Genomic DNA, 20690 nt, shown 5'->3' on the forward strand with positions numbered 1-20690 from the left:
GTAAAGGATAAAGAAAGAATACTAAAAGCAGCAAGAGAAAAGAAACAAATAACATATAGTGGAGCTCCAATGTGTCTAGCAGGAGACTTCTTAGTGGAAACCTTACAGGCCAGGAGAGAGTGGCATGGCATATTTAAAGTGCTGAAGGAAGAAAAAACTTTCACCCTAGAATAGTATGTCCAGCAAAAATATCCTTCAAACATGAAGGGGAAATAAAGACTTTTTCAGACAAATGAAAGCTGAGGGATTTCATCAACACCAGACCTGTTCCACAAGAAATGCCAGGGGAATAAGTCCATCAGAAAGAAAGGGACATTAATGAGCAATAAGAAATCATCTGAAGGTACAAAACTCATTGGTAATAGTAAGTACACAGAAAAAAATAGAATATTATAAGACTGTAACTGTGGTATGTAGACTCTTGTGTAGAAAGACTAAATGATGAATCAATCAAAAATAATAACTACAACAACTTTTCAAGACAGTACAGTACAGTAAGGTATAAATAGAAACAACAAAAAGTTAAAAAGTGGGGGGACAAAGTTAAGGTGTAGAGTTTCTATTAGTTTTTGCTTCTTTTTTTTTGAAACCATTTTTATTTACTTATTCATTTTTTGCAGGTTGGATAAGCTCAGAAACCATTTTTAAATTTCTGGTCCATTCATGTGTATGAATAAATATACTATATTATTTATTTGATACATAGTTGTATAAAAAGTCTGGCTATATATATTCTTAGTGCTTAGACTTTCTAAAGAATAAGCCATAAATAGGAAATAAAAAAGAAAATACAAGCAGCACTTTGTTATATGGAAAAATGCTTCAGATCAGCAAGAATACAGAAAAAATAAAAGCAAAATAACTTCACAGTATGGTGATACATCTACTGAACTGGCAATCATAAATCAAACTTGAAAAGTCAGTGCTGGCAGATGGGGAGGCAAGTGATTCACTTCTCTTTAGATACTGATGGTGGCACTGCAAATTGGCTCAGGCTTTCCAGTGAACAATCTGGTATAATTGCCTGGAGGAGATAGGAGTCCTGGGACAAACAAGGTGAGTGGGTATAGAGACTGGTATGTCACTAAGGCAAGAAAAATAGCACTGAGGAAAGCACTGCAACAGGGCCACTTTCAGAGAGATGTAACACATTTTCATAGGGGTTTGGATGAGGATGAGTTTGGCCACATCTGGGGCATACTGGTCCAGTTCTAGGAGGAATTTCTGCTTTTTAAACACAACTTTATTGAAGTCCTGGATTGCAAAATACAGGGCAATAGCAGTGAGTGCATCAGTTATCATAAACACCAATTCAGCATAGTCAATTAGGAAGTGAAAGTGGTATATTATTAACGGAGTTTCATGAAATATTGCTCCAGAATATGGAGATACTCCCAAGTCCAACAGTGAAAGGCCATCAACCACTCTCTTCCAAGAGCTCAGTGGGGACACCACCTCTACCTGCTCAGAAATGAACTCGGCCAGACTGGAGTGGAACAAGGCCACCCACACTGTCACCGCCACCACCAGCACCAGGGCCAAGGGAGCCACCACAATAACTGGGTCAGGCACGCAGCTTTGTCTTCTTCTTTACGCAAACAGTGTTAAGTTGTTATATCAACTTAAAATAATGGCTTATACTATAGATTCACAAGTCTTATGGTAGCCTCAATTCCAAAACAGAGCAAATACACAAAAATAAAAGCAAGAAATTAAATCACATCACCAGAGAAAATCACCTTTATTAAGAGGAAAACAGGAATGAAGAAAAGAAGTCAGAGAAGACTACAAAACAAGCAGAAAACAAATAATAAAGTGGTAGGAGTAAGTCCTTACTCATCAATAACAACAATGAATGTAAATGGACTAAACTCTCCAATCAAAAGACATAGAGTCACTCAATGGATTAAAAAAACAAGATCGAATGATCTGTTGCCTACAAGAAACACACTTCACCTATAAAGACACACACAAACTAAAAATAAAGGGATGGAAAAAGATATTTCATGCCAAAGGAAATAAAAAGAGAGCAGGAGTAGGTATACTTATATCAGACAAAATAGATTTCAAGACAAAAGCTGTAAGAAGAGACAAAGTAGGTAACTATGTAATGATATCTAACCATTGTAAATATATTTGCACCCAACACTGCAGCACACAGATATATAAAGCAATGATTATTAGAGCTAAGGAGATAGACCCCAATACAATAAAAGCTGGAGATTTCAACACCCTACTTTTAGCATTAGACAGATCACTCAGAAAGAAGATCAGCAAAGAAACACAGAACTTAGTTCTGCACTATAGACCAAATGGATCTAATAGATACTTACAGAACATTTCATCCAATGAATGTAGAATCCACATTCTTCTCCTCAACACATGGATCATTCTCGAGAATAAACTATATGTTGGATCACAAAACAAGTCTCAAGGCGTTAAAAAAAGTTGAGATAATATCAAGCATCTTCTCTGACCACAATGAATTAAAACTAGAAATCAATAACAGGAGGAATTTTGGAAACTATACAAATACATGGAAATTAAACAATATGCATGACCAGTGGGTCAATGAAGAAATTAAGAAGGAAATTGAAAAATTTCTTGAAACAAATTATAATGCAACACAACATACCAAAAACTGTGGGATACAGCAAAAGCAGTACTAAGGGGGAAATTTATAGCTTTAAATGCCTATGTCAAAAAAGAAGAAAAACTTCAAATAAACAACCTAACAATGCATCTTAAAGCAATAGAAAAGTAAGAGCAAAGCAAACCCAAACTTAGTAGAAGAAAAGAAATAATAAAGATCAGAGCAGAAATAACTGATCTTGAAATGAACAATACAAAAGATCAATGGAATAGAAACTTAGTTTTGCAAAAATAAACATAATAGGCCCAATAGCCAATTCATTTGGAAAAGCCAAAGTCAGAGAGATCAATCATTTTTTTCTCTTGGTGGCCATTATTTTTGATAAGTGGGTCAATTGCACTGTTTCAGATGACCTCATAGCAGATAAGCTTTGCAGAACATGTTTAAGAGTCTCCTCTCTTTCCTCAGGCCTCATTACCCATTACTCATTACATCATAATAGAGGTGTCTGTGCCCCTCTCCCTGTCTTCCCTCTTTCCAATTCATCCTATTCCCTGTCCTGTTAAAAGAATAGTTTTCCTAAAGCACCAGATTATCACCCTCAGTAAAAAAATCTAATAGATGTTCATTTGTTAAAAAACAAAGTCCCAACTGCCTAGCATGGAAATCAAGGCTCTCCTCTGTCACCTGGTTAGAATCCCCTTACTAGTTGAACTTTTCATTTCTCTTCTTTGGCACCTGATGGCACAGTCAGCCAAACTGAGCCTTGTCCTAGAAATGTGCCCTGCCTCAGCAAGTGACTTTGCCGTTGGGAATACTCTGCCCCAGCATGGAAGGGCTTTCTCCACAACCCCAATCTCTTAATGTATATTTATTACCTTCTTGAAGGTTAGCTCAAACATAATCATTTTCATCACTTTCCTCAGCAGAATTCATCTTGCATCCCCGCCAGGCGCAGTGGTTCACACCTGTAATCCCAGCACTTTGGGAAGCCAAGATGGGTGGATCACCTGAGGTCAGGAGTTTGAGACCAGCCTGGCCAACATGGTGAAACCCTCTCTCTATTAAAAATACAAAAATTAGCTGGGCATGGTGGTGGGTGCCTATAATCCCAGCTACTTGGGAGGCTAAGGCAGGAGAATCTCTTGATCCTGGGAGGCGGAGACTGCAGTGAGCCAAGATCACGCCATTGCACTCAAGCCTGGGTGACAAGAGTGAAACTCCATTTAAAAAAAAAAAAAAAAATCTTGCATCCCACCATACTCCCATGATATTTTGTTCATTCCCTTACTATATTCTACCTTATATTTTATTTATGTACGCTCATGACTGATATTTATTTGGGAAAGTCTAACTTGGGGCCCATTTGTCCATCAATCAATGCAGATATTCCCACATAAATGTGGTCAAAAGTAGGGAATAGACCCTTCCTGCAGGTTGCTAAATTGATCTTCAAGAATATAGGTAGTTTTCTCTTATTTAGGCATCCAGTCCAATGGGGAGCCTAGGGAAAGAAAACTGACAGAACAAAGACATTTACTGTAGATAATGTTCAGCATTTTATGATTATCTCAAAAGGCTAAGGACCAGTCTTTTTTTATTACTTCATCTTCAATATTTGATATGCAGTAGGAATTCAGCAAACCATTTTTGGAATAAAAGTCTTTCTTCTTCATTTGACTAGAAGCTTCTTGAAGGCAACCACTGTGCCCTGTTTGTATTTGCACTCCTCACAATGTCTGTGTGCCTTGCTTCATAAAATTTTGTTTCATTGCTTAGTGGGTGGGTCAGTGCTTTGAAAGGTCTATTAGGTTTTTGCTGTGGTAATGAGATAGAAATAATGAAAGGTGATAATCAAATAAAAAGAAAAGAAACTGTGGAAAATGACAGACCATTTTAAAATGTCAACAACTTTGGCAGTTTAGTCCCCTCTACCAAACTTCTAATCAGAACTCTTTAACATGGAGCTAAAATAATGGATTTTGGTCACTCTATATTCTCCCAAAATGACATACTCATTATTATGAAAAAGTGATGGAATGCACCATCAAAAAGAATCCTTGAGGATTAAGAGGAAATCACATGAAACTCGCAGCATGAATAATGAGACATCTACCCTTCACATTATTTCATAAATAAAAGGAAATATTAAAACTCACAAATAGGAAAGATATAATGCCAAAAGAAGATAGTACTTTAAATGGAATCAATATGAAAAGCTTACTATATTATCCTTATTTCTTACTTTGTCCTAAACTGATCATAACTTTGTTGTAGACCAATATTAGGCATTCATTTTTAGCAGAATCTTCAAATACTGGTTGCATACTCTCAATTAAATATTCCTAGTCACTACTGATCAGAGAAATGTTGCCAAACAAATATACATCATTTTCCTTTGGTGTCTATATATCTTTTTTACTCTAAAACTTCCTAGTTATAAACTGCCTGCTGTTGGTCCCTCTAAAAATGTTTGATTGCTCCCACTCTGGTTTTTGGTTAACAAGCAGATTCATTTATCTCATGCTCACGTCCTCGTCATTCCTTGCCTATTTTGTTCTTCATCAAACAAATGACTGTTCTTCTCTACACAGCTTGTTCTGTTCTCTCCCTTGCAGTTTTATCACAGTTCTCATTTTTACTTATGTTTTCCACAGCACATTTAAATAAAATTTTATAACCTGCTTATCTGTTTTGTACTGCCTTTAGATTAAAGGGTAATAGAATATTCAAACAGAGTACTTGGTGTCTTGGCTTTGCTGAGGCCTAAAGGTTGAACCATACCTAATTGCTTACTCCCTTCACGTTGTATAGCAAAATGCTAACTCATCCATGTGAGATTCACAAAGAAGAAAGCTACAAACTAGTGCTATTCGCATTAGCCAGGCCTTTCACTTCCACAACCTTGAATAGTCCAGGAAACAGAATATTTGGTGAGACAGTGCTGAAGTGCTATAACATTTCTCCACTGGGGAGAAGAGGTTGCTACTCCCTTAGTGAAGTTTTAGACTCAAGTGAGTCTCTAAGTAGCTCAAAGAGTTTGATATGTGTCTCTAGGAGGGAAGGTTGTACAGAGAGTGACTACACTTCTAACACAAAGACCCATTTCTCCGTTCTTGTGCACGTTATCTCTCTCTCTAGTTCTTTTCTGTTGTTCACTTTGATGAAGCAAGCCACCATGTCATGGGTTGCCATATAGAGAGGCCCACATGTCAAGGAACGGAGAGCGGCCTCTTCCCAACAGTCCTCAAGGAACAGAATCCTGCCAACAACCACACGAATTAGCTTAGAAGAAGATAATTTCCCAACGGAGCTTTAAGATGGGTTGGCAGCCCCAGCTAACACCTTGATTGCAGTTTTCTGAGAGGTGCTGAGCCAGAGGATTCAGCTGAGCCATACCTAGATTCCTAAACCACAGAAACTGTGAGATAATAAATGTTGTTGTTTTAAACAACTCAGTTTTGGGAAATTTGTCACGCAGCCATTGATAACAAATACTCCTGGGAACCATGAATAGAGAGATGGCCTGAGGATGTCTTAAAAGGGATCTCCTGGCAGAGGAGTGCCTGGAGTGGTGTGTGAGAGCTCCTTAAGGGAAGGGTGGCCACTGGAAGGGCAAGGGTTCAAATGGGGTGTCTTAGATAGGCAGCCAGAGAAGGAGAGACATTGTCCAAATCAAAAGACTTGGAGAAGGTCTTGGGGAGCAGCAGTGAAGAGTGGGTAAGAGAATCTCTGAGCAAACAGCTACAGTGTCCCATGAAAGAAAAAGTCTATGTTGTCCATCCATTATTCCCACACTGATATCAAATTACAACCTTACGGGTCATGTAATTCCCTGGGCCCTCTGGGCTAGGCCTTAAAGAGATTGGATGTAACAGCTCAGGGGCCAGGGAACAAGGCAAGATAGGAAGGAAGGATTAGCTCCCCATGCCCAGTCTTGCATGCTGCAGGTTTCTAGCAGGCCTGGGCTAAATGAGCAGAAAGATGGTCCCTCTGAATGAGTTTGTAGTTTCAATATTTGACTACATGAGACTGGAGTTATTTGATTATTTTCTTAAAGTGACCCTTAGATGCTTGAAAGGAACCACAGTCCTTTTTATTGTCTTGAAATGACTAGAGAAAATATTAATATGAATCCTGCCAGACACTTTGTCCATGGTGAGGCCTAGCAGAAGCATGAAGTGAGTTTAAAGTAGGTTATCTCAACCTCATCACTGTTGATATTTTGGGCTGGATAATTTTTGTTGTATGTATGTATTGCAATATCTCATGCATTGAATAGTATCTTGCCTTCTACCCACTAGATACTATTAGCATCTCCCTAGTTTCAACAATCAAAATATGTACAGAAACTGCCAAATATTCTCTAGGGTGGGGTGGAGGATACACACACACACACACACACACACACACCACTTTTATACTACTAACTACACACACACACACACACAAACATATATATAGTTATTTTTGTGCTTCTACATTATTAAGCCAAGCTGGATCAATAAGCTGGTAATAAGAATCAAATGTAGAACTTTGAGAGTAACTCACTCTCTTACTAGGGTCTTGCTTGAAAGAAGTTCTTGGGAAGTGGATTTGACAGCTGACAAGAATAACTCATAGGAGACATATCTGTGCATAGATTGAACAACCATTTTTCTGACATGTGACCCTCAGAAACGTAGGCATTTTCCACTTTTGTAGCAACTACATTCCTTTTTTATCATTTCTTGGCCAAAGAGATTCAACTCTCAACAATATCACCCCTCCCCACAAATCCCGTCCCCAGCAACACACATGTGTTCCCATGCATTATGTCATTAAGGTTTGACTTGGACCGTCAAATATACCAGGCCTCAAAAAGAAGTTTGCTGTTGTGCCAATTGCATATTCTGTAAATTTCCTAAACATTATTGAATTGCACACTCAAAATGAAATAATTTAATGTTATATAATTTATATCTTCATAAAGCTGTTAAAAATGGACTTTAAATAGCAGAAAGGCAGCCTTGACATTTTTGTACCTCTGCAGGTCTTCTGCAGATATCCTTTCTGCCACTATTTGAAGATACAGAATACTTTTCTCTGATTACCATTTTCCTACTAAATCATTTATTTCAGAACTTATTACAGTTCCTTTGACTTGGCTTGTGGCTAAACCTTCATACACTGATACTCCACTGGTAAGAAAATTTCATTTCAAAAAATTGGAAGGAGAAAGAGCTTACTCATTTTTATTTGATTTCAGTTATTGTAGTGCAGCTAAGTGGTCTCAGTCTCGTTTTCTTTCCACATATTGAGCTTGGGTCTCCAAAGAGGTTATTTTTCAAAAGGAGATTTTGCAGGTAACCAGCATGTTATATAGAATGTAATATTTGGGGCCTGAGAAAAGAGAAGAGACTCTGTAAACATGTTCCACAAAAGCTCATCTGCAACAGTGTAATTGATCCACTTATCAAAAGTAATGGCCACCAAGAGAAAAAGCCATTGACCTTTCTGACTTTGGTTTTTCCAAATGGAGTGGACTATTGGGCCTATTATAAAAGATAGCACCTATCCAGGGACAATTAAGTGGAACTCATAAATTACCTGGTTTATTAATTTTTGTAAACATTTAGATGAACAGTTAATGAAAACAAAAAAAGCCCAAAAAACCTGAAAGCCAATGTTGCTTAAAATAACTGCGTGTTCATCTTCATGGCATTTTAAGCTTTTTAATACATGTTCATGTTCACGTTTTATACTTTTTAATACCTGTTCACAAAACTGCAATTTTGCAGGTTTTGTCCTATTTCAGGATGATAGGAGGATACAGAGAGAGGATAAAATCTGTCAAGATCACAACAGAACACTAGACAGGATTACATAATTTGCTTTGTAGCCTGTCCCACGGGGGTTCTTAAAATGCATTTAATTTTTTTGATAACAAATGAATTTATGTTAATTGTAGAAAAATACAAAAATATAGAAATTACAAAGAAGAAAAAAAAGTAACTATTTTACCAAGAATTGGATATAAAGTAATGCCATTAACACAAGGAGAAAACTGCCTAGATTCCTAAGGGTCATGTGTCAGAAAATCTTTGTATTTCCTATGAATTTTTCTTGCCAGTTGTCAAATCTGTTTCCTAAGAACTTGCTTTAGGCAAGACCCTGGAGAGCCAGTGAGTTACTCTGAAAACTCTCCATTTGATTCCTATTAACTAGCTTATTCATCCAGCTTGGACGAGTAATACTGGCAACAGAAATAACACACACACACACACAGACACACACACACACACACACACACACTATATATATATACACACACACATACACACACATATACATATATATACACACACGTATATATACATATATATACACACATACATATACACACACATATATATATACATATATATACACACACAATCTATCTATCTATCTATTTATCTATCTATCTATATATATCTTTGTGCTGTTTTCCTTTAGAACATTGGTTCTCAACTGAGGGCAATTTTGCTGTCTCCCCTCTAGGACATTTGGCAATGTCTGGAGACATTTTTGGTTGTTCCTTGTGGGTGAAATGGTGCTACTGACATTTGGCTAGAGGCCAGAGATGCTGCTAAATATCATCTAATGCACAGAAAAGCCCCCACATACCCAACAAAGACTTATATGGTCCCAAATAGCAACAAGGCTGATATAATATCAATATTCATTTCCTTCCTTGATTCCTCTTTCCTCTCAAAATTATAGTCACACTGGTCATCTACTTTCATATACTATTTATTTTTTACTTACAATTATATTGTGAATATTTCTTCATATCATTATTCTTCAAAGCATGAATTTAATGCTGTACAATAGTTTATCATGTGACTTATTTAATACTCCTTACTGATGATAATCAGTTCCATTTCCAGTATTTCAACATCATTAAATAATGTTGGTATGAACATTCTTGACCATAAATCTATTTTCATTTCTCTAATGATTTTCTTTGGATGGATTCCTAGAAGTACAATGACTGAGTCAAACCAAATGAATGTTTTTAAAGCTCTTCTTCTTGTTGCCAGATTGCTTTCTCGATTAACAGTCTCTCTGGCAGCATATTAGAATACTCGTCAGGCCAGCTCGGTTTCTACCATATTCTTGCGCTAAGCTAAAATTTGACATGCTAACACTAACACATAAGCCTTATAGTCCTGATATGATTTGTGAATGTTAAGTACTTTAATAACCATTCTCTAGCTGACTAATACAAGGTAGAAAGTTCAGGTGCTATACTCACCTTATCCCCAACAACCATCTAAGAACTCTTATTTTCAAGAAGTAATTTCTGCAAGGTTACACAGATTTCAAGATGAAGGAGAAAGAAAAGGAGAAGGAGAAGATGATGATCACTGAACCTAGGCCAGAAGCCAGTTTTCATTCTGCGCTCTTTCCACTGAACCGTACATAATTGCCATTTCATAACGTGAAGTGCATGAACATGAATATGCACGGACTCACTTGAGTCAGTCAAGAGTTTTGGCCTTCACATTCTCCAATACTTGACTAACATGTACAGCCCTACCTGCCCCTTTCCAGCAGATGGTGCTGTTTTTCCAACATTTAAATGCTACACAGCAAATGATAACTTTTGACTGATTTGAGCCAGGTTGCTTAAGGGCGTTCAACGAAGTCTACTTTGCACATTGGTATTATTAAAATTGCTCAAACATAAAACCAATCTTTGCTCAGTATTGATGGAAACAATGTGTGTTCGAGAGTACTGAGAACAAATAAATAATGAATCACCACCCTACAGCAATGATGTATTAAACTAGACTTTTTTCCTGGAGATATAGAAGCAAATGTTTTAGGGAGGCTGTGGGAGTCAGAGGTGGGTCTTAAACAAGGTAGTTATAAAAGATTATGAGTCATCATACAAATTCTGTGTTGCTTCTACAGTAAATATCATGGAACAAATGTTGGTAGAATATGGGAAATATATATATATGTATATATCCTCCTGTCTATTCACAGAATATGGAATATATATATATATATGGAGATATATATATATATATATATATATATATATATATATATCTCCTCCTGTCTATTCACAGCTCCAATGCAGCTTTCTTACTTCCCACCAATTAAGTTTCTAATAACACCTATAGGCAATCTTTATATATACATGCTGGGGTATCAGCAGTGACTCATTTTCCAAAATAATTTGATATTAATATAGAAAAGGAAACACAATATCTCCTTTCAGCCAGCCCGGGAAAGATAAATTTCTCACTGTCAATACAGGTTAGTAGTTCCCTCAAACACAATTAGGACTTAGATGAGAATACCCTCTTTCCTGGGTTAAGAATATGTTTACAATGAGAAAACAAGGCCAATCCAACTTTTCTGAAAACAGCATCAGTCCAGGTGAGGACTGATTCAGTAAGGTACATTGTGATTCACTCATGACTGGAGAAGAAAAAGGTTGGCTTGGGAAAACAAACAAAAAAACAAACGAAAGCCACCTTTAAAATCAATCCACAATCTGCAAGTCTCAAACAACTATCACTCATCCACATAGAAAAGTCATCCATGTTTCAAAAAGGCCATAAACAATGCATAGGCTGCTGGTCAAGAGACTGATTACACTGGCAAGGAGAGGACCTACAATAGTTGTCCTCTCAAATTTGTAAAATTTGATGAGAAATGGGAATAAATTATAAATCTGGGCTTGGAGGCTTGTGTGATCTTCAGAGCAAAGTGTCCCCCAAACCAAAGTTAGAATAAGCAATATTTGTAAAATATTTCAGGTCCAGCCCAAACTGACATACTTATCTGTGAAGTTATCTGTATTTATCTGTAAAAATTTGTGGCCATATAATGCAGAGATACTAATGCATGAACCCTTTTGTATAAGTCACAAGTACATGTGATTTCATAGAGAGACACACACAAAAATTAAAAGTGGCTCTCTCAAAAGGAAGTGTTTGGCATTTGAAAAAGAGGCAGGTATATAACAAAGGTTGAACTACTTTTGATCTTAAAACATCTCAGAAAAAAAACACAACTTTTTCTTCACCTAATAGTGCTTCAAAGAAATATAATTTAACTCACATCCCAGTCTTGGCTATCAATTATAGAGGTTAACAAACAGAACAATTTCTCTGTAACCTATTGTTTTTAAGCAGGCCTTGAGATTTGTTTTAATTATTTAGTATTCTGCATAGTTGCATCTGATGGACTTGGCTGTTTTGCTCCTTGAACATATTGTAACAGTCTCAGAGCTACATGTGCTCAGGGAAGGCATTTTTAAAACTAAATTTTCAAAAGTGTCAGCAACCTTGCAGATTTAAGATTGTAAATATCCACACTGCAGAACATGTCCACTAAATTTTCCAATCAGAGGAGGCCTGTGGTGACATCTCATCGCATGGCAGGCATTGAATTTAATCAAGAAATTTCTAGTTTAAAGGTTAAATTCTAACCTGAAAATGCACCATATCTAAGGAAATTCCGTTTCAAGCAACATGAAAATTCATTCCAGAAGTTTTCATGACTGTCATGGTTGAAGAGCTAAGTCTTATTTATCAAGGTTTTATACTATATGTCACTATCAACATACTGAAATGTTTTCCCATTTACCATTCCTTTGAATCTGAATTTATTGTACGCTAGTTCTCTTTTCATGGGAAGCTGAGGAAGCTAGAGAGATGTTATCTTATATAGCAGGTTTGGAGAGTATGTCTCCTTAAATTTTTATGGAAATTCAAATTTACTTTCACACTTTCATGTTCTGAACATAGAGGGTCAAAATACATTAAGCCATGGATAAGACACAATTGAATGTTATTTGAATGGTATTAGTAAATGCCATCACGAAGCTACCGTCAGACAGCTATGGGTAAAATTTCAGGAAATTCACAGCATAAGAAAAGGTAAAAGAATTTCAATGCCACTGGCAAAGACTTAAAGATGTCCAAATCTTCCAATGTAATTTTATAAATTAGAAAAGCATATTAAGGTTTTCTCATGGAGAAAGAGAGAAAAAAATGTTCTATCAACTCTCTTGGATTGCCAGTTTCCAACAGTTGGTAGTCTTTGCTATTTGCAAAGACTTTCTGAATGTTTTTCTCCTGTATTTTCTCTTCCAGCATTTCTCTTAGGCCTGGGCACAGAGTCTGCAGTGCCCTGTTTTGTACCCCACAAAAGAGAGGTTTGGCAAAGTCACAGCATCTGGTAGGTCCTGCCAGCTGGGTGATTTATGGCAAAACTAAGAGGCAAGCACAATTGATTTGGGTTTCTCTTTTCCTGTTTAAACGTTGTCCATTCTCCCCAGTTTAAGCTGCCTCCTGTCTATTCACAGCTCCAATGCAGCTTTCTTACTTCCCACCAATTAAGTTTCTAATAACACCTATAGGCAATCTTTATTTTTTATTAAAAGCTTTCCTAAGACATGTCTTATTTCCAAGACAATAAATATACTGCTTGGAAGTATGGGGGCTATTTTGGAAATTTTACTTCTTTCTTAGTTTGTGTGACTTCCAACTAATTGTTCGCATATTTGTAGGCCATCTGGATATTTAGGTAGTAGGGAAAAATGAAAGGAGCATGGGCTTGGAGTCAGAGAGATAGATCTAGGGCCAAATGCCACTTTCATGACTTATGAAGTATGTGACATTGGGCAGGACCTTTAATATCTTGGAGTCTCAGGTTCCTCATCTGTGAAATGCAGGTAACGAGCTCTAGTTTATACACTGTAGGATTGCATTTGTAGGGATGCATTCTATTACAGGCATTTAGACTTTTCTGAACAGACCATGTCCCCTAATTCCTTTCTAAAAATTGCCTTCTCCTTCCAGTTCTTGCTAAAAGGGTGATCCTAGGGACAGTCAGATTTTATACAGGTGATCTTGACCCTCTGGCCACAGTGTTAGATCCATGTGGAAACCTGATCCCAAGAGAACCCACCTAAATGTTGAGCACAGCCAATTATGGTGTCTTTCCTGGGAATTTAATCTAAACACACACACACACAAAATAGTTGAGACAATATGGAGCACCTGGAACTCTTGTGACATTGACAATAAACACGTGATGACCTCTCTGTTGACTTCACTGTGGCTGGCACCTGAACATTTTTGACTGGATTGAAAAGAAACATCATGACCAACCTGAGTCACTGATGGCATGGGAGAGAAGAAATCAGGAGGCCCTGAGAAACATGATGTACAGAGAGGTGTGGTTGAATAACGTGGGTGTATGAACAGAAGATGAAGTGGGGATCATGCAACCTCATGAGAGGCCTGGCTGATCTTGGCCCTTGCTCTTGGTTGTCTGGAAGGTTGTGCTGACAATTAGCCACCACCTAGAGTCTAGTTTGAATGGGTTTCTGTAGCTTCCAACCAAACTGGAACTACAAAAGGCCCTTGGTTCCTGTCCTGACACAGCATAAAGTTTGATGTGCAATGAGAATTATTGATTCCCAGTCTGCCAGCTACCGTCTTCCTCCATGGCTTTCTCCATTATCCAGGGAAGACTCAGCACATGTTCAAGGCAGAAAGGATTCTATATTACCCTGGTTGTTCTAGCCATCCTCATAAATGGTGAAAAGTAGTTTCTTGGTTTATTTAGTTGCTGGCTAATTACAATAGACCTTAAACATTGACTTCTTCTTTTTTTTTTTTGCCTCATCTCTTAAATATAATCTTTTCTTTTTCCTTTTTGAGACTGAGTCTCACTCCATTGCCCAGGCTGGAGTGCAGTGGTGCAATCTCAGCTCACTGCAACTTCTGTCTCCCGGGTTCAAGCAATTGTTCTGCCTCAGCCTCCCGAGTAGCTGGGATTACAGGTGCCCGCCACCATGCCCAGCTGATTTTTGTACTTTTAGTAGAGACGGAGTTTCACCATGCTGGCCAGGCTGGTCTTGAACTCCTGATCTCAAGTAATCTGCCCACCTTGGCCTCCCAAAGTGCTGGGATTACAGGCGTGACCCACCGGCCTTTTTAAAAATTATTTTATTTATTTATTTATTTATTTATTTATTTATACATCGTTGGAGCTTAAGCCACATGAATTGTGTTTTCCAAAGTTACATGTTCTGGATAGTCCTTGAGGATGGTGCTATCTAAAATCACATGTCCTACTGGATCCTAGTTGAGCCTGGCTGACAGTGGCAACAGTAAACTCTATCCTTAACATGGTCAGGGAAAAATTACTTCTCCATACTTTCTAGTATTGATCTTAGCCAGGACTGTGATCTGAACCAAGAGCTCAGTAAGTGCTTGAACATATTTAAAAAGGTTTTTCTTTGTTTGTTTTTACTTTTGTAGAGCACTTTTGCTATCCTCCTCCTTACCCCTGCCTCTATTCCCTATACAAAATTAGAATTAGGCCTCAGAATTTCAGCTCTTCAGCCTGTTAGAAGACAGCGAAATTGGGGAATCTTATGTATCAACCAGTGGATGTACATAATATGATTGTTTCTTCACAACAGTTCTTGTGAGATAGATATTTTTATTCCCAATTTACTTATGAGGTTCAGAGACTGGAAAAAGAGAAAGCACAAATCCTAATAGTAGTGAATAGCGGAGTTGGGGTGCAAGGTTTTGAGCTTCTTTCAGTTTTTACATCCATCTGTTTGGGGGTGATAGGAGAAATAAAGAGGTTCACGGGAGACAGTGGAAGGCAAAGGTAGGGTGGGAAAAGCTCAGTTTAGTAGTTAGAAATATAGTCACATTTGTAAAGCGCCTAGCATATTGCCTTACACTAAGAGCATGCAGTAAATGGTGGCTATTTATTATTATCTTTCTCACAATAGTAATTCAGGAAATTATCTTGTCAACTTAATGCAGATTACATAATAATCTACGTGTGGGCAACTGTTAGTAGGATTCAGCATTCATAAAAATTATTTATCTGGGTGAATTTTTATACTTCCTTTCATTGCCTTTCATTATCTTTTTCTTACAATTGACTTTTCATCATAAAAAATGTAATATGCATATTATTGACCTACTTTGTTTAACTTACTTAAATCTTAAATAAGTATCTTAGTATTTGGGTTCACAATAAGTAAAATGTTAAGGATAGAGCAGTACATTGGATCTGTGGTCTTATTAATATTAGCAGGCATTATAGCATAAGATGTAGGGTTATCAAGAAGCAATGGATGTCTTGGAACATGATTGCATGGCTGCTTTCTTGTAATAAAATTGTGATCCAAATTCAATTATCTTCAATATCAAAAGTGATATCCTTAAATACTTTTGGTAAAGGCAAGAACACTGTTTATTTTAAATGTCCATTGAAAAGAAGACAAAACCTTGCAGCATGTTTAGTTGAGAACAGGAAAAACAGGGCAAATGAAAGTGGCTGAGAAAAAAATAAAAATACATATATTCACATTTATCAAATGTAATAATCAAGGCTGGAAAAATGCAGATAAAAATTAGAAAATGAGACCTCCATTAACTGTATTTCCCAAACTTTGCATTAGCTAAAGGAGTATAATATTTACTTTTCTCTAAAGAGTGGCTTTTTTTGTTTGTTTGTTTTGAAAAGTGAAAAGATTTTTTCTTACTTTTTAAGAGTTACATAAGTATAGCAGTAAATAACGCAACTTTGAAGAGACAATGTTCAGGCTCTGCACAGATTTATGTTTGGTAGGGTTTCTGGCATAATGGTAATTATCCTTATAGTAAATGCATTTATATGTATGTATAAATCACAAGTTTTAAGAATAACTTGGAATGTATAATTCGAATTTGGAGAAAATGCAAGAGTAAATTTGAAAAACTTTTATTTTCTGAGTGTAGTCAAGAAACAAGAATAAAAATTACAAAAGTTATATAATTTTGAGAGCAGTGTATTCAGGATGTATTTCAAGCAAAGTATCCTCAAAATTAAGAAATAAGAAGGGTCTTACAAATGTGACCTCTTGATGGCTTAAGTTGATTGGAGACAGAACCCAGAAAATAGAGTTGTATACAAAGATATATACCCACCAGCTTCCTAATAAAAACAGTAAAATGAAGTGTGAATAAAATATTTCATTTAAAGAAGTAAAAGTTAGAACTGATCACCATTTGACTCTTTTTTTGTGTGCTATAATTCTTTTGCAGCATAGAAAAATAATCAGAGAAAGAAAGAAAAATTGCTCTCTGGAGAAAGATATTTTCTCCAAATGACACATCTTTTAGTATTCTACTCATACTTTTTGGATTAGTGCAAAACTTTAAAATCAAAGTTTATAATCAGTCTTGAAGTTTTACTTTTACTTGTGTTTGAGTGTTTCTAGAATATGAGCATATAATTGATAATTGATGTATAAAGACTTTCTAAACTCAGTCCTTGAAGTTAAGGAAGTCACATAACTGCATTCTCTGGCATTTGTTGCTTTACCAATATGTTGAATGCTAAAGGATTTTCTCTTGGCTGTTCAAAACACATGTTTATCAAAATCTATTCATGAGTGTACTAACATTCTTGGAAGGTACAGGACAACAGCAGTGTGTGCTGAGTCCCAGGTAGACTCAGGAATAGCAAAGGAGGACACAGACGATAAATCTACAATATGGAGGGATTATGGGAGGATTTGGCAAGACAACGATAACATTTGATGACTCTAGGATTAGACCTGGGGGGAAACCGAGAGCATTTTAGATTTGCTTTATATGCCTCTCTACCCTTGCTTTATCATTACATTATTGCCAGCCTTCCTCTTGGAGCTACTGTTTTTTCTTTAGACTGATTGTGATGGAAAGTGAGAGAGTGGGGAAGAGGGCCTTCGTAAACAGTCTCTAATGCCTTCCTGCCTGCCTGCTTGCCTGTCCACCTGCCTGTCTGCCTTCCTTGAGTTTTTACTGAGTAGTTTTATCTTCTAGGCACTGTACTACTCACTGGAAATACAATAATGAACAAAAACAGGCACTTCCCTGTTTACTTTGGGGCTTAAGGTCTCATGATGGAGACAGACATCATGTAAATATTCATGTATTTGAATAAGTAATTAAAGTCTGAGCTAAAATTCTCTGAAGGAAGAGAATAGGCCCAGAAAGCACAAACAATGTATCTTGACCTAGACTAATGCTGACTCTTCCAAAGAAGAGTTATATCAATAGCAGTGGTAAGAGATTGACAGGCTGAGGGAAACAGCATGTGCACAGGTCTTGTAGCAGGTGGGAGCAAGATCTTGAAGAAGTTGCGTTAACCCTAGGAGTAGAAAGCCAGAAATGCAGACCCATATTAAGGTCTCAGATCTCTATTCTAATGGAACCACAGGATGCCTCTGAAGGGCTTTTTTTGTGGTGGAAAGTGGAGGTGTTACACTATGGCTGCTGAGTGTAGAACATCTTAGGCAAAACTATGGTGAATGTAAGAAGACCATAAAAGGCCATTTTTATACTTTAGGCTAGAGGCACTTTGATGACAGAAGAGATGGTGAGAAGTGGGTGGGTTTAAGATATATTTTAGAGGTAATTTCAGTAAGATTTGATGATTTTGTTGATGTATGAGGTGCAAAAGAGAGGATGGTTTCAAAAAGGACCCTGATTCTGGTTTCTACCTCAAGATAAAAGATGAAACCATTTAATGAGATAGACAGGATTAGAAGAGATCAAGATTCAGTTGAGAATATCATGCATTCAGTCTGGGTTTGCAACGTTTGTGGGTCCTCTGAGATATTAAGGTAGAGATATCTAGGAGACAGTTGGGTGTGTGATATGGACCTAGAAAAAGGGTCCAGAGTGGCGATAGTAAATTTGGAAATCATTGGTTTATAGATAGGAACTAAATTGGTGGGTATAGATGTGATTACCCAGACAGAGAGTAAAGGGTAAGAGGAGAATAGGATCTTGGTTGAGACTTAAAGAACTCTAACATTCAAGGATTAGCCTTCAAAAATGCTTAAGTGTCCAGAGAACTGGGAAGAAAACCAGATAAGCGTAGAGAATAGAAGAAAATAGAAGCCAAGAAAAGAGAGCATTTCAAGAAGGTGACGTGAGGGCTGAAAACATCCAGCAAGTTTAGTGACATGGAGATTTAGGCAAAGAGCCATCTATGGAGTGGAATGAAACCAGATTGGAATGAGTTAAGGAGACAGTAGAGATGTGGAAAAGGAGATGGAAGAACAGACAAGGATTTCAAAAGTTTTGTTACAAAGGAAAAGGCAGGGATAGAGTTATAGCTGAAGGGGGATATAAGACCTAAGAAGAGATTTTTTTTTTTAATGGGTTTGTTTAAAGATGTGTGAAGCTGGAGCATACTTAGGTATTGAAGGGAAGAACCCTGGTTGGGAAAGACATGTTGAATCTAGTATAGAGAAAAGGCATAACTTACAGTGTTGGGTTCCTGAGAAGAGCAAAAGTATAGAACTTAAAACCCAGGCACAGGATTGGACTTTGATAGGAGGAAGGGAACTTCCTATGACAGAAAAGAAAGGAAAAGGTAGGAGCAAAGGCAGGCAGGGTTTGTGGTGGTGTGGTGGAAAGCTGAGAAAGTTACCATCTTAGGGGTTCAATTTTCTCTTGGAAGAATTGGTGACCTCACCTAGACATATTCTCTTCATGTGCACCAACCATGCCAAGGACATTCTTTAACCTTACTCCATCAACATTTAGTAGTTCTGTATCCTGTTATCTCAAGGCTCTATTCTTTAAGTACAATACATGAATTAGGAATGAATGGCTGATAATAATTTAAGTGGCCATCCACATCATGTTGCATTTTAATATCTTCAGAGTTACAGCCCAGGGAAGCAATTTCCATAGAAAATTTGGGCATGTTGGTAGGAAGAAGAAAAAAATGGTGTGGCCTAAGAGTTGCGGCATTGTTAAAAGATAAAATGAAGGCAAACTCTCACTCTGTGATATGGGAAGGTCAGTCTGATGATGCCACAGGAGAGATTTTCATGTGACTGTTATGTGGTAAAACCTGAGTATGGCGACTCTACTGCTCCGTGACTGAAAAGGAAAAAAGATGGTAGCTGCGTATCCATTGTAATCTGGAGAATATGAGCATATGTGAGAGTTATAGGGAAAAAAACATAAGCTTGGGAATCAGCTAGACATAGGTTCATATTCCAGTTTTGCCATGAGCAGTTCTCAGCCTCAGTTTCCTCACCATGAAATGGGAGAAAATATGATCTCACAGGGTTATGAAGATTAAGCAGAAAATATATAAAATATATATTAGGTTGATTCAAAAGTAATCATGATTTTGCCATTATGGCAAAAAACATGTATAACTACATTTCCTTTATTTCTCAGACTAAAAGTTGAATATCTTTGTTTCTGTTGTCCATGTGTTTTCACTGAGAAGGTGTACAGTTGAGGCATGAGTATGGGAAATATAGCAAAATATGCCAAGGCTTTTCTCAGGACCTGTGACTTAATGAATTGTGCAATGGAATGACCCGCCTCACCCCCGAAAAATAAAAACAAGGAGCCACAAAAAATGATTGGGTGTTCTTGCTCTGCTACAAATTCCATAGGTGAGCTATTTGCAGTCTAGAGGGCCTTTTCCATAGTAGCAAGTTCTTAGAGAATAAAATGTAAATTCCTATAAATGCCCTTCATAGTCCAACACTAACCCACTTCCCAGCCTCATCTTCCATCACTTCCCCATGCCCTACTTTGCAAACCCACTGACTACTTCTCTTTCCACCTCAGGAATGCCCACGCACCCAGTGGAAACAGTCCTTTCTGCGAGGACTTCCCCACTTTTCTGGGCAGTTGTTTTTTCTTTCTTCTCTAGACTTACAGCTCCCTGAAATTTTTGAATCATGCCTCCCTGTAATACTTACTGGGTTGTGTTTAATGAGTCTGTTAGTCAGTTTGTCTCCCCTACCAGGCTTTAAGTAACTCAGGGGCAAGGGACCCAATTCACTCTTGGAAGCATGTACCCCTACTATGGTGTGAGAGTATCATGGCATTTGATGAATGCTGTTGGATGAAGTAAAGAATGAATGCTGGGGATATTGTAAATAACAAGGCTGACCTGCATAATTACCTAACATGTTTTTCTCTCACAGAATAGTACCATCTAAACAGGAAGCTGGTCTCACACTATAGGTTGCCTGCAAATTTACCTAACCTTTTGTCTGTACACACCC

At 37.3% G+C, this 20690-nt stretch overlaps 1 protein-coding gene across 10 annotated transcripts in view; it reads right to left on the reverse strand.

The window, feature by feature from the left end:
* Positions 1–20690, reverse strand: part of TRPM3 (transient receptor potential cation channel subfamily M member 3) — a 585468-nt gene that overhangs the window by 372669 nt on the left and 192109 nt on the right. The window contains exon 2 of one of the 10 annotated variants that reach the window (XM_054520033.2): positions 7822–7975. The exons of the other annotated variants lie outside the window; for them this stretch is intronic. The gene's annotated coding sequence lies outside the window, so the exon portion shown is untranslated. The remainder of the gene's footprint in view (positions 1–7821; positions 7976–20690) is intronic. 10 annotated transcript variants of the gene reach the window in all.

The sequence above is a fragment of the Pongo abelii genome, chromosome 13 (assembly GCF_028885655.2).
Source record: "Pongo abelii isolate AG06213 chromosome 13, NHGRI_mPonAbe1-v2.0_pri, whole genome shotgun sequence".
In the NCBI taxonomy this organism is placed as follows: domain Eukaryota; kingdom Metazoa; phylum Chordata; class Mammalia; order Primates; family Hominidae; genus Pongo; species Pongo abelii.